The following is a 6280-nucleotide window of genomic DNA, read 5'->3' as shown; positions in this document are numbered from 1 at the left end:
AGAAAGAAAGGAAAGAAAGAAAGAAAGAAAGAAAGAAAGAAAGAAAGAAAGAAAGAAAGAAAGAAAGAAAGAAAGACAGACAGACAAACCTGGTCTGTACTCTTCCAAACTTCAAATTTATGATGGACAAAGAAAGAGTATTCTAGATTAAAGGAGACCAAGGGTTATGAAAATGTGATCTACTGGATTGGATCCTGGCCAGAATTCTGGTATTCTTATAAAGAAAAGATTGTTGGTACACTATGTAAAAGTATTCTCTCAATGTTAATTTTCTTACTTTTTGAAAATTGTACACTGAACTATGAAATAGGAACAAGGTTTCATGTTTGTAACTTAAGTCTCAAACGAGAGAACCTAAATGTTAAACATGTTAGACACAGCCAACAATGTATGAATCTTACATAGATCAAGACACTAAAAATCCAACAATAAAACAAAACAAAACATTTGTTTTTAGGACAACTGGGGACATGTCAACACTAATTGCATATTTAATGCATTAAGGGATTATTTTCTTAGGAATTTGGTATTATTTAAAAAAAGAATAATTATCTTTTAGAGATGTATGTGGAGGTATTCACAGTTAAACTTATATGATATCAGGCCTTTGCTTACAATGTTCCAAGGGATTTACTGGGTAGGCTATCAATGAAATAAGACTGGCCACTGCACAATAATTGTTTATTTTTTTTTAATGTTTCAAGTTTTTATTTAAATTCTAGTTAGTTAACATATAGTGTAATATTAGTTTCAGGAGTAGAATTTAGTGATTCATCACTTACATCTAACACCCAATGCTCATCACAAGTGCCCTCCTTAATCCCCATCACCCATTTAGCCCAGGCCCCACCCACCTCCCCAGCAAGTTCTTTGACCTCAGGAGGTAGCAACATCTTACTAGACACATCTCCCTAGGCAAGGAAAACAAAAGCAAAAATGAATTAATGACTTCTTCAAGATAAAAAGCTTCTTCAAGCTCTATTATAAAGCTGTCATCATCAAGACAGTATGGCACTGGCACAAAAACAGACACATAGATCAATGGAACAGAATAGAGAGCCCAGAAATGGACCCTCAACTCTATGGTCAACTCATCTTTGACAAAGCAGGAAAGAATGTCCAATGGAAAAAAGACAGTCTCTTCAACAAATGGTGTTGGGAAAATTGGACAGCCACATGCAGAAGAATGAAACTGGACCATTTCCTTACACCACACACAAAAATAGACTCCAAATGGTTGAAAGACCTAAACGTGAGACAGGAGTCCATCAAAATCCTAAAGGAGAACACAGGCAGCAACCTCTTCGACCTCAGCTGCAGCAACTTCTTCCTAGAAACATCGCCAAAGGCAAGGGAAGCAAGGGCAAAATGAACTACTGGGACTTCATCAGATAAAAAGCATTTGCACAGCAAAAGAAACAGTCAACAAAACCAAAACACAATCGACAGAATGGGAGAAGATATTTGCAAATGACATATCAGATAAAGGGCTAATATCCAAAATCTATAAAGAATTTATCAAACTCAACACCCAAAGAACAAATGATTCAATCAAGATATGGGCAGAAGACATGAACAGACATTTTTCCAAAGAAGACATCCAAATGGCCAACAGACACATGAAAAAGTGCTCAACATCGCTCGGCATCAGGGAAATACAAATCAAAACCACAATAAGATACCACCTCACACCAGTCAGAATGGCTAAAATTAACAAGTCAGGAAACAACAGATGTTGGCAAGGATGCGGAGAAAGGGGAACCCTCCTACACTGTTGGTGGGAATGCAAGCTGGTGCAGCCACTCTGGAAAACAGTATGGAGGTTCCTCAAAAAGTTGAAAATAGAGCTACCATATGACCCAGCAATTACACTGCTGGGTATTTACCCCAAAGATACAAATGTAAGGATCTGAAGGGGTACATGCACCCTGATGTTTATAGCAGCAATGTCCACAATAGCCAAACTATGGAAAGAGCCAAGATGTCCATCAATAGACGAATGGATAAAGAAGATGTGGTGTGTGTGTGTGTGTGTGTGTGTGTGTGTATGTGTGTGTGTATAATATACAATGGAATATCATGCAGCCATCGAAAGGAATGAGATCTTGCCATTTGCAACGACATGGGTGGAACTGGAGGTTATTATGCTGAGTGAAATAAGTCAATCAGAGAAAGACATGTATTATCTCACTGATATGAGGAATTCTTAATCTCAGGAAACAAACTGAGGGTTGCTGGAGTGGTGGGGGGTGGGAGGGATGGGGTGGCTGGGTGATAGACATTAGGGAGGGTATGTGCTATGGTGAGTGCTGTGAATTGTGTGAGACTGATGAATCAGAGACCTGTACCTCTGAAATAAATAATACATTATATGTTTAAAAAAAAAGAAGATCACAGGAAGGGAAAATGAAGGGTGGGAAATTGGAGTGGGAGACAAATCATGAGAGACTATGGACTCAGAAAAAAACTGAGGGTTCTAGAGGGGAGGGGGGCGGGGGGATAGGTTAGCCTAGTGATGGGTATTAAGGAGGGCATGTACTGCGTGGAGCACTGGGTGTTATATGCAAACAATGAATCATGGAACACTACATCAAAAACGAATGATGTAATATATAGTGATTAACATAACATAATAAAAAACAAGCTTCTGCACTGGGAAGGAAACAAAACTAAAATGCATAATAATTGTTTAAATTGGTGATGGTTACATGGGAGATTATTTTGCTTTTCTCACTGTTTTTGTATACACTTTAATTTCCTGTAGTAAACGTTATAAACATTTTAGGAAATTTGTTGTTAATTCATTAAAAAATGTCCTTGCCAGAGAATACTATTTATAAAAGATTAAATGGCATACCGAACACAGATTTTATGGAGAATCCATTTTAATATAATGATTTATATGTTCAAACAAGTGACAGCAAAAGTAGTGTGCTTTAGAAACCCTTTCTTTACCCCATATGCTTTTTATATATTTCTTTTTCTCTTCTAAGCTTTTAAAATTTTGCAAGTTGAAGCATATGATTTTTCCCCAATTTCAGACTGTGAAATAACTCCTGTGTTTAGCGTTGGTGCACTTGGTTGAATATTCATGGAGCCGCAGGGGAGAAGAGAGAGCTAGACTCTGGCACTGGGTGGGTGAAACCTGATCTTAAACAAACCACTGAGTCATTGTTGAATGTATGGCCTTTTAACACTATGAATGAAGGTCCAGGGCCTAAGGGACAAATTACATCAAAATCATGAGAGAACTGAGAATGATTTATGATTCCTTGAAAACCACAGGATAGGATTCTCTCAAAGTCCACTTCAGTAATTTTTTAAACTGCACATAGGGATTTTCTTTTCACATTTTGAATCCCAGACTGAATTTAAAACAACGTGATTTCATTAGTACTTAAATCAAGGTATTCATGGCTGTAGCTTCCAAGCTCGCCTGGTGACTGCTCAGTCATATCATATAAAACACTGCAGCATCCCCTGAGTACATTCCTGCTTTAAACTGTTTTCACAGTGCCTTTCTCTTTCTCCTTACATATACATCCTACATGCTCCCAAACCCATTTCTTTAAATGTTCTCATTTTGTACAATTAAAATGCTATGGCAAATTCAAGACTGAGGTATTAAAAAAACACAAGCTGCCAATGCAATAGATTTCTCTGAAAGTGTAGCAATCTACTCTCTATCTATGGCATTCAATTGAACACACATGCATGCACCTTCAGAAAATGTTATTGCTTCATTACTACAGGGCACCAGAATCCTGAGATGTGCTGAGATCTGTTACTACATTCAGTAGCATATCATTGATATTCAAATAAAGATATTATTTTTCTGGATTCCAAACTGGATAACTGTGTTTGATATATTCTTAAGTTGGACACTTATTTTGTGTCATTTTCAACTCTACCGTTGATTTATTCTTCCTTCCCATCCATCCAATGCTCACACTGTTGATTCTACCCTTCACTGAAGCCATATGATCCTGAGAGAATTACAGATGATATTTATCAACTGTTCCAACAAATTCCTTCATCTGATAACATAGTACTTAAACAATTTCCAGTGAGTGAAAATACAATTTTTCTCAACTACATGAAGTAGGGAAATTAATGGTTAATACCCGTATTTGAGGTCAGAAAATTATGAAATTAATCAAAAGCCTAACATCTTAGAGTACTCAGGGCAGTGGAAGAATAGGCAATGATGTATGTATGTTTTGACATCACAGCCACATTACAGAGCTATGTTATAAAACTCATTGACATTCAAATAGCATTTAGAATTTATCTATTCATTATGACTAAAATATTTTACTCTAGAATTCAAACTACAGTAGATACTAATAAAGATTGTGATTAATATAATACATCATGGAGTGAGCAGAGATTCTAAAACAAGAAAATTATGTAATAAAAACATACATACTGATAGATATGTATGTTTATATATAATATAAACATAATGATGTAACATTGTTATTATTTAATATAAATATAGGTACTGTCCATCACCAGGTGGTGTAAAATAGTTCCATTACATATCTAAGTTTGTCCACCAAGTGTATTTGACTTTAACTGGAAAATCTGAACTTGAAGGTGAATGTTTTCAGTAAGTTTTATAAAATAAAAGTAAATTATATTAAATATATTATCATATGTAGGATAATTACATATTTATAGAATTATATGGGGGAAAATTAAAATTACTATTTATTTAAATTTTTGCCACAAAATGTTAGAAATGCATTTAATTTGGTATTCTGATTATTTCTAGGGCTGTTTTATCTGAGTTACTATTTCACTTAATGTTTATAATTAAAGGATGTAGATTAAAGAGGTTATAATAAGCTGAAAATGCATAACCACATATATTGATACCTGATTTTAGAATTATTTGATCATATTGAACCAGATAATTATCACAATAATCAAATGCAATTTGATTAAGTATTCTGTGAAATCAAACTATCTCAAAGGGTACCGAGAAAAGAATTTATCAAGGCATTTACTATGACAACTGAATGCCAAAAGCTAAGAGAAAAGGGTTTGCTCTGAAGAAACAGAACAGAACAAAGCATTCCAAGTCTCTTTATCAAACAAGTAAAGAGCTTTTTGAAAGCAATTCTGTGTGACAGCTTGTACTTTCTTTGCTGACTGTTGTACAGATTTGTGGCTGGTGGCTATTGCTAAGCTGCCTTTTGGGACATTTTCTGAAATTTGCTATGTGGAAACTCTGCCATCCTAAAACAAGATTTCACAAGTCTCTCCCTGAATTGTGGCTGACTACCAACAGATGAGACTTCCCTTGTGTGATTACTTCGGGGCACAAGAACTGATTTCCACAAACTCAAAGGATATTAAAAAAATTACTGAAGCAAGCAAGTTTAGCTACTTAAGTTAAAAAGCTTCTGTTCCCTTCAAAATATGGATTTTATTTTCTCACATTAGGGGGATACATAGTTAACCTTTAAATGGGGTTCAACTTGAATGATTAAGAATTCTTTATAGAAAATACAACAGTTACATTTATAAAGAGCATATGAGAAAAGAATGATGTGATGAATAGATGTTAGTATTATTATTAGATAAAATACACGAATCATGTATTACATAAGAACAATACTGCTTTATAATAAAAGTTGTAAAGAAATTAAATATCAATCATCTTTATAAACCTAATAACTTCAGTACATTTAAGGCATGAACTGTAACAAATACAAAATGAATCAGGTACATTTCACATCATAAATACATAGCCAAAATAGGGGGAAGTAAATAAAATCATAGAGTAATTAATTTGAATAGTTCAATAAACCAAGTTCCTTCAGAGGTATTAAAAAATAGGTATACCTTAGGTCACAAAGAAAATGTCAAAAAACTTAAAAAAAATCAATATTTATGTTGGCCATATTTTATCCAACAGAAATTAAGACTAGAAATCATTTATTTGACAGAGAGAGACATAGTGAGAGAGGGAACACAAGCAGGGGGAGTGGGAGAGGGAGAAGCAGGCTTCCCACGGAGCAGGGAGCCCAGTGCAGGGCTGGATCCCAGGACCCTGGGATCATGATCTGAGCTGAAGGCAGACACTTAACAACTGAGCCACCCAGGCGCCCCAGTTTTTTTAATTTTTAAGTAATCTCTACGCCCAACATAAGGCTTGAACTCATGACCCAGATATCAAGAGATGCATGCTCTACAAAATATTTTTAAATAATAGCTTAAAAGCCACTATGTAAACATTTATGAAAGAAAGAAAGAAAGAAAGAAAGAAAGA

The sequence above is a fragment of the Callorhinus ursinus genome, unplaced genomic scaffold, assembly GCF_003265705.2.
Source record: "Callorhinus ursinus isolate GAN/ISIS: 27379988/994484 unplaced genomic scaffold, GSC_fseal_2.0 scaffold12, whole genome shotgun sequence".
Lineage (NCBI taxonomy): Eukaryota > Metazoa > Chordata > Mammalia > Carnivora > Otariidae > Callorhinus > Callorhinus ursinus.
The sequence above is the reverse complement of the archived record's forward strand: the minus strand, read 5'-3'. Positions refer to the sequence as shown.